The sequence below is a fragment of the Camelus ferus genome, chromosome 36 (genome assembly GCF_009834535.1).
Source record: "Camelus ferus isolate YT-003-E chromosome 36, BCGSAC_Cfer_1.0, whole genome shotgun sequence".
Lineage (NCBI taxonomy): Eukaryota > Metazoa > Chordata > Mammalia > Artiodactyla > Camelidae > Camelus > Camelus ferus.
This window is the reverse complement of record NC_045731.1, coordinates 17,646,473-17,652,616: the sequence shown is the minus strand read 5'-3', so window position 1 is coordinate 17,652,616 and position 6,144 is coordinate 17,646,473.

Below are 6,144 nucleotides of genomic sequence, written 5' to 3'. Positions count from 1 at the left end.
TGCGTACAAACCACACACACACACACAACACACACACCACACACACCCTGCCGTAGGGAGTAGCATGCACCATCCCATTCTCCCCACTGCAGCTCTGACCCACCCACGGAGGCAGTGTCTTGACGAATTCATTTGTAAGTTCCTTTTTAAAACTCGAGTGGTGGAAATAGGACTGATATCCACACCTATAGGCCGGCCCTCAAGGATAACTTCTATGGTTGATGCCAGGTTATCTTAATGTTTGAGTACCTGGTTTCATGTCTTCCTGTACCACCTGTGTGACCCATGATCCCACATTTCTGTCTCCGCTAGACTTTTTCTCTCCATCTCTGGACACTTACAGTCTTCTGCTGATTTGACATCTTCACTTTGAACTCTGATATCTTAAAACCAACATGTGTAAAAACTGAGCTCTTGGTCCTCTTACCACCCAAACTGCTTCTTTCTGCAGCCTCCCCCATTCAGTTATTGGAAACGTAATCATTCCAGCTGCTTGGGTCGAAAAACTTGGAGTTATTCTGACTTTCACTGACATACCACATGAATTCTGTCAATAGATCTGGTTTAACACTACCTTTAAGACATATCCAGAACCCAGTCACTTCTCACCATGGCTCCTGCATTCACTGCTGCTTCCCTGCCCTAAGCCACTGTCCTCTCCTCCTGCACAGCCCTTCTCAGTGGCTTCCCTCCTTTCATCTCTGACCTGTTTCGACTATTCTCACCCGGCAGTCAAGTGAGACTTGAAAACCTAAGTTAGATTGTTTCATCCTTCAGCAGTGCTTCCCCATTTCACTCCGGGTAAAAGCCACAGTCCTTACAACGTCCTCCAAGGCTGTACAGGATCTGAACTGACCCTTCTCCGCAGCTCCAGCCGTGCCCCCATTCTGGAACATGTGAGGTGCACGCTGGCCTTGGTGATGGTTATTCCGTCCACCTGGGAATTCTCACCTCCTAGTCCTACTTCTAACCTCAGTCCTCAGTGCGGCCTGCTCTGGTATTTAATACAACATCACCCTCATCCCATACCATCAACTCTCTTTACCTTGCCCTTTTTTCTTTTTTCCATGGTTCCTCTTTCCTAACATGCCACCTCGTCTGCTGCTATGTTATGTGAATTGTCATCTCCACCACCCAACCCAGCTAGACTCCAACCAAGCTCCGTGAGGACAGGACTTTTGATTTGCTTATTGATCTATTCCAATTGCCTACACTAGTCCTGGGTATATAGTAGCCAGTCAAAAATTATTTGCTGAATAAATTAAAAGACTATTTTAAAAATGAATCATCCTTTCAGGAACGAGTGAGGAAAGAAGCTGCATGAAGGAAAATGGTGCAGTAAATAATGATATTTGCCTGTTGTTCTTTGTGTGATATATATATGTGTTTTAGTCTTAATTTAGTATCCCAATTTCATAATTTAATAGCTGTATTAAGGTGTAATTTACAGGCCATAAAATTCACACATTGTAATTGTACAAGTCAGCCATTTTAGCTATTTCTAGAGTTGTGCAACTGTGTCCTCAAAAAGTCCCCTTGTGTCCATCCATATGCAGTTCGCCCTCCCCTCAGTGGCACCCTGATTTTATTTGTTTTTGTTTTTTGGCAATCACATCTCAAAAGAATAATTTACACAGCAGTACTAATATAGCTTTGCACTTTTAGAAATGACACACTTAAATATGAAATCAGCGGTCATTGCTGAGTGTAGGTAGCAGTATCAGACATTGGTGAGAAGAATGGACTTGAGTGTCAGACTGGCTGCGGTCTTACCCAGCTCCACCATTTACCAAGTTACCCAAATTATTTTCTGCCTCAAGCTCTTTATCTGTTATATGGGGGTAATAATAGCAGCTTACAGAGTTGTTGTGAGGATTAAGCAAACAGGGAAACAAATTTTAGTATAGTGGCCAGCTTATGTTATTACCTGAAAAATAGCCTTGCAAGTAGAGAGCAAAATTCAAATCAGTTTCTAAAGTATGTGTGAAATGTGACCCAGTTCCTGCCTGGTTTGTAAACACGTATGCCTACTGCAGAATGTAAAAACAGGCTAATTTCCAACAGAAAAGATCATTTCTCAGCATTTCTTTCAAAGGTAGTTGCAAAATCATTTTTACTAAATTTTCTGTGCCCATCCCTGACAGAGCTTTGACACCAGGGTGGTAATTACCTACTGTTTTGTTAAAATCATGCTGACCATCAGAAAGTGTTCTGCATTATATTTTAGCCTTTATGTTGGGAAATACTGTGAGACTTCTTCTAAATTAATGGGGGGAGGGGCATTCATTGTAGCTCTTGTGGCCTGATAAGCCTGCACTAAATTATCTTCTTTTAACTTTTAATTAAAATAATTAATTTTTTGTAGGGGGGTGGTAATTAGATTTTTATTTATTTATTTTATTTTTAGAAGAAATAATGGGGATTGAACCCAGGCCCTTGTGCATGCTAAGAATATGATCTTTCAGTTGAGCTATACCCTCCCCCTAAATTATCTTCAATAAGGTCTTTTTCTCTGTTTTGTTATTTTCTTTTATGTACAGATGCACAAAGCAGGGTCATCTGAAGCCTCTCAGTTCCAAAGATGATAATAGTGAAAAATATTGTGCAGTGACAGTGAATCCTTGGCATATGAAGAGAGATTGTAAAGTCCTGAATGAATTAAGAAGGTATTGTTACATTAACATACATGTAACCATGGCTCTCTTACCTTTATTTTTCACTTTATAATGAAGATACTTCCCACCCGTCAAGGTTGCTTTGTTTGATATAGGGAATATCTAAAGCCTTTTCTGAACGTTTTTCAAATAAGTAAGAGCAGGTAATTTATCAGAATTGTGAATGGTGTAATCTGCTCTGTCTAGTATGGTAGCCACCAGCCACATGTGGCTATTGTGAATTGAGATGTTCTATAAGTGGAAAATATATAATAGATTTTCAAGACTTCGTACAACAAAAATAATGTAAAATATTTATTAATAAGTTTTAAAAGTGTTAATCACACTTTTGAAATGATAGTATATTGGATATTTTGGGATAAATATAATTATTACTGGAATTAATTTCACTTGTTACTTTTTCTAAATGGGATTACTGGAAAATTGTGACTTGCACTGTTTCTATTGACAGTGCTGGCTTCTAACTTATTGCAAATAACATGAAAAGAAAAGTTTGATTAAAAAATTTGTAATTGAGTAGTTTATTTACATCATATTAGTTTCAGGTGTACAACACAGAGGCTCAACATTTTTATAGATTATATCCCATTTAAATTCACCATAAAATAATGGCTATATTTCCCTGTGCTGTATGATACAGCCCTGTAACCTATCCACTTTATACGCAGTACTTTTTACCTCTCAATACCCTACCCCCTTTCTGCCTCCCCTCTCCTCCTTCTCCCTATTGGTAACCACCAGTCTGTTCTGTGTAACTGTGAGTCTATTTCTGTTTTATTATAGTCATTAATTTGTCTTATTTTTTAGATATACATATAAGTTAATACATAGAATATTTGTTTTTCTTTCTCTGACTAATTTCACTTAGGATAATAACCTGTAGGTCCATCCATGTTATTGCAAATGCATTATTTTATTTTTTATGGCTGAGCAGTATTACATTATGTGTGTGCTTGTTCATGTGTATATATGCGTGTGTATATATACATATATATATAATATACCACACCTTCTTTATCCAGTCATCTGTCAGTGAACATTTGGGTACTTTCAGTGTCTTGGCTATTGTAAATAATGCTGCTGTGAACATTGGGGTGCATGTGTCTTTTTGAATTATATTTTTCTCCAGACATATACCCATGAATGGGATTGCTGGGTCACATGGAAGTCTAATTTTAGTTTTTTAAGGAACTTCTATACTGTCCTCCATAGTGGCTGCACCAATTTACATGCCCACCAACTGAGTAGGAGGGTTCTTTTTTCTCTTAAAAGGTCAAAAATTCTCTACATTTATATACTTTCCTTACAGTTTAGGACACAATTTGGCAAAAGCCAGATAGAATTTAATAGCAGTAAATGCAGTATTTTTTTAAATGGCCATGCATTATGGATAGATATGTTATTGATGAGTTGGTTCCCTATTTTTGTAGATGCAGAAGTTTTTATAGCTTCACAGACATTTCAGTCTTGCAGAGAGAAAAATTTCTTTGCATTTTGCTGAACTTGTCCGGGTGGCTTTATCAAATTTGGTCCAGGCCTGCAGAGGTGAATACACATCCAAACCTGAACCATTTGAATGTCTGCAAGATTTTAAGAGTCTAGAATGTCAGATCTGGACTATAACTCTGGTGAATGACATCAGTGAGTGGACTCAAGAAAACTCCTATGAGTGCAAAACCTTTCATAAGCCAAAAAAGGCTTTGAAATTGTGGCAAAGCCAGAGACTTTTGTGCACCACATATGGCCACAAACTCATGGGGACAACCACAGGCCTTCTGGAGTGCCAAGGGTATTCCATGTGAGGTGTCCAGCACTCACAGGAATCCAACTAGTCCCTGCCAGCCAGAGCACCTTCATTGCTACTGTGCTGTTTTTAGCAAATGTCTTTTCATCATGTTCAAATTGGTTTGTTGTTATTTTTTTGCATAAAAAAAATCAAACAACTACTTGTTCCCTTGGTGAAAGTAAAAGCCTAACATTTTCTGATTTCTTTTGACAGAGAAAACATAAGCCTATGAATATAACCTCATCTGTGATGGTCTGCATCTGGGAGCAACGAGATCAGTGTCAGTCCCTTTGCAGCCATTGGCTGGGAGCCTGCATGTTACCTGGAATTATATGTGAAACATGTCACCCTAGCTGTGCCTTCGCTGTGGGCTGGGAGGCGAGTCAGTCATAATCTGCATTATGGAATGTATTTTTCAGATCCAAAGCTAGGAGATCTTTTTTAATAGCCAGAGAATGTAGTCATAAGTATATCTATTAATGTATTTATGCAAGAATCTTTTTAAGATTTTTTATTATAAAAATTTACCCTGCAAAATTGAAAATGAAAGAACAGTGGAATTAAAAATCATCTGTAGCTTAATTATACATAAAGAATCTTAAAATCTTTCTAAACATTATTTTTTTGTTCAAATGTAGATATATTTCCCTTCCAAAAAGGAAAATTACTTCACATTTTTTTTGCTTTTTCCTTTTATTATATATTCCATATCAATAAATATAATTCTTTTAAATCCCTTTTAATGGCTGTTTAACACTATATTGAACAGATATGTAAATAGTCCTAGGTTTCAGAAATTTAAAAAATTGTCATTACAATACCACTGCAAAGAATATTTTGGTGTTTCTATTTTTAGTTACTAATTTGGACTAAAAATTAACAAGTTTGCTTTTCTTCATCTAAAACATTGGTTATTTTATGAATGAAATGTAAGGATTTTAAATAACTTTTCAGTAATTTCAACAAAGAAATTATCTTTAAGGCAAAAATGTATGATGGTTTGCAAATCTATTTTTATTATATCTTCACTTTTACCAGTGTCATATGTGTGTGTGTTTTCACAATTGCTTTAAATACCAGCAACATAAGAAAAATCTTTGTACTAAAAATGTGAAAATAGTTAGTTTCCTGGTTTGTGTTTTCATTCTCTCAGTATAGGTTTTGGATGACAAGCTTGTATTTGCAAAAGTATACGCCCTGTGAGAGGTTCTGTGTACATACGCTGAGATACTGCACATAAAATTGCCTCTGAAGCCCAATGATCTGAAAACCCGGTCCTCAGCCTTTGATAATTTCAGCTGTTTTATGAAAGTCCTCCAAGTGGATGAAAGTATCATCAAGCCGGAGCAAGAGTTTTTCATTGCCCTATTTGAGAAGAGCTGCGTGAATGACTTTTATATTCAGGATAGAGATACATTCTTCAATCCAGCCACCAGAAGCCGCATTGTAAGTCTAAACCGAGTTTAGCTGCTGTCTTGGGGGTGATTTAGAACCTGCTGTTGAATTATCAGTGATTTGGTTTGGTTGGTTTGGTTTGGTTTTTAAAAGCTGCCCATAAAAAGGAAAAAAGAGAAAGAAAAGAAATATGCCTACAGATTCCTGTTAGGATAGTAAACAGTGGCTGGTTAGTTACCCTGTATAAACCACACACTCTCTTAGAATCTTTTTAGGTTTACTTCATCC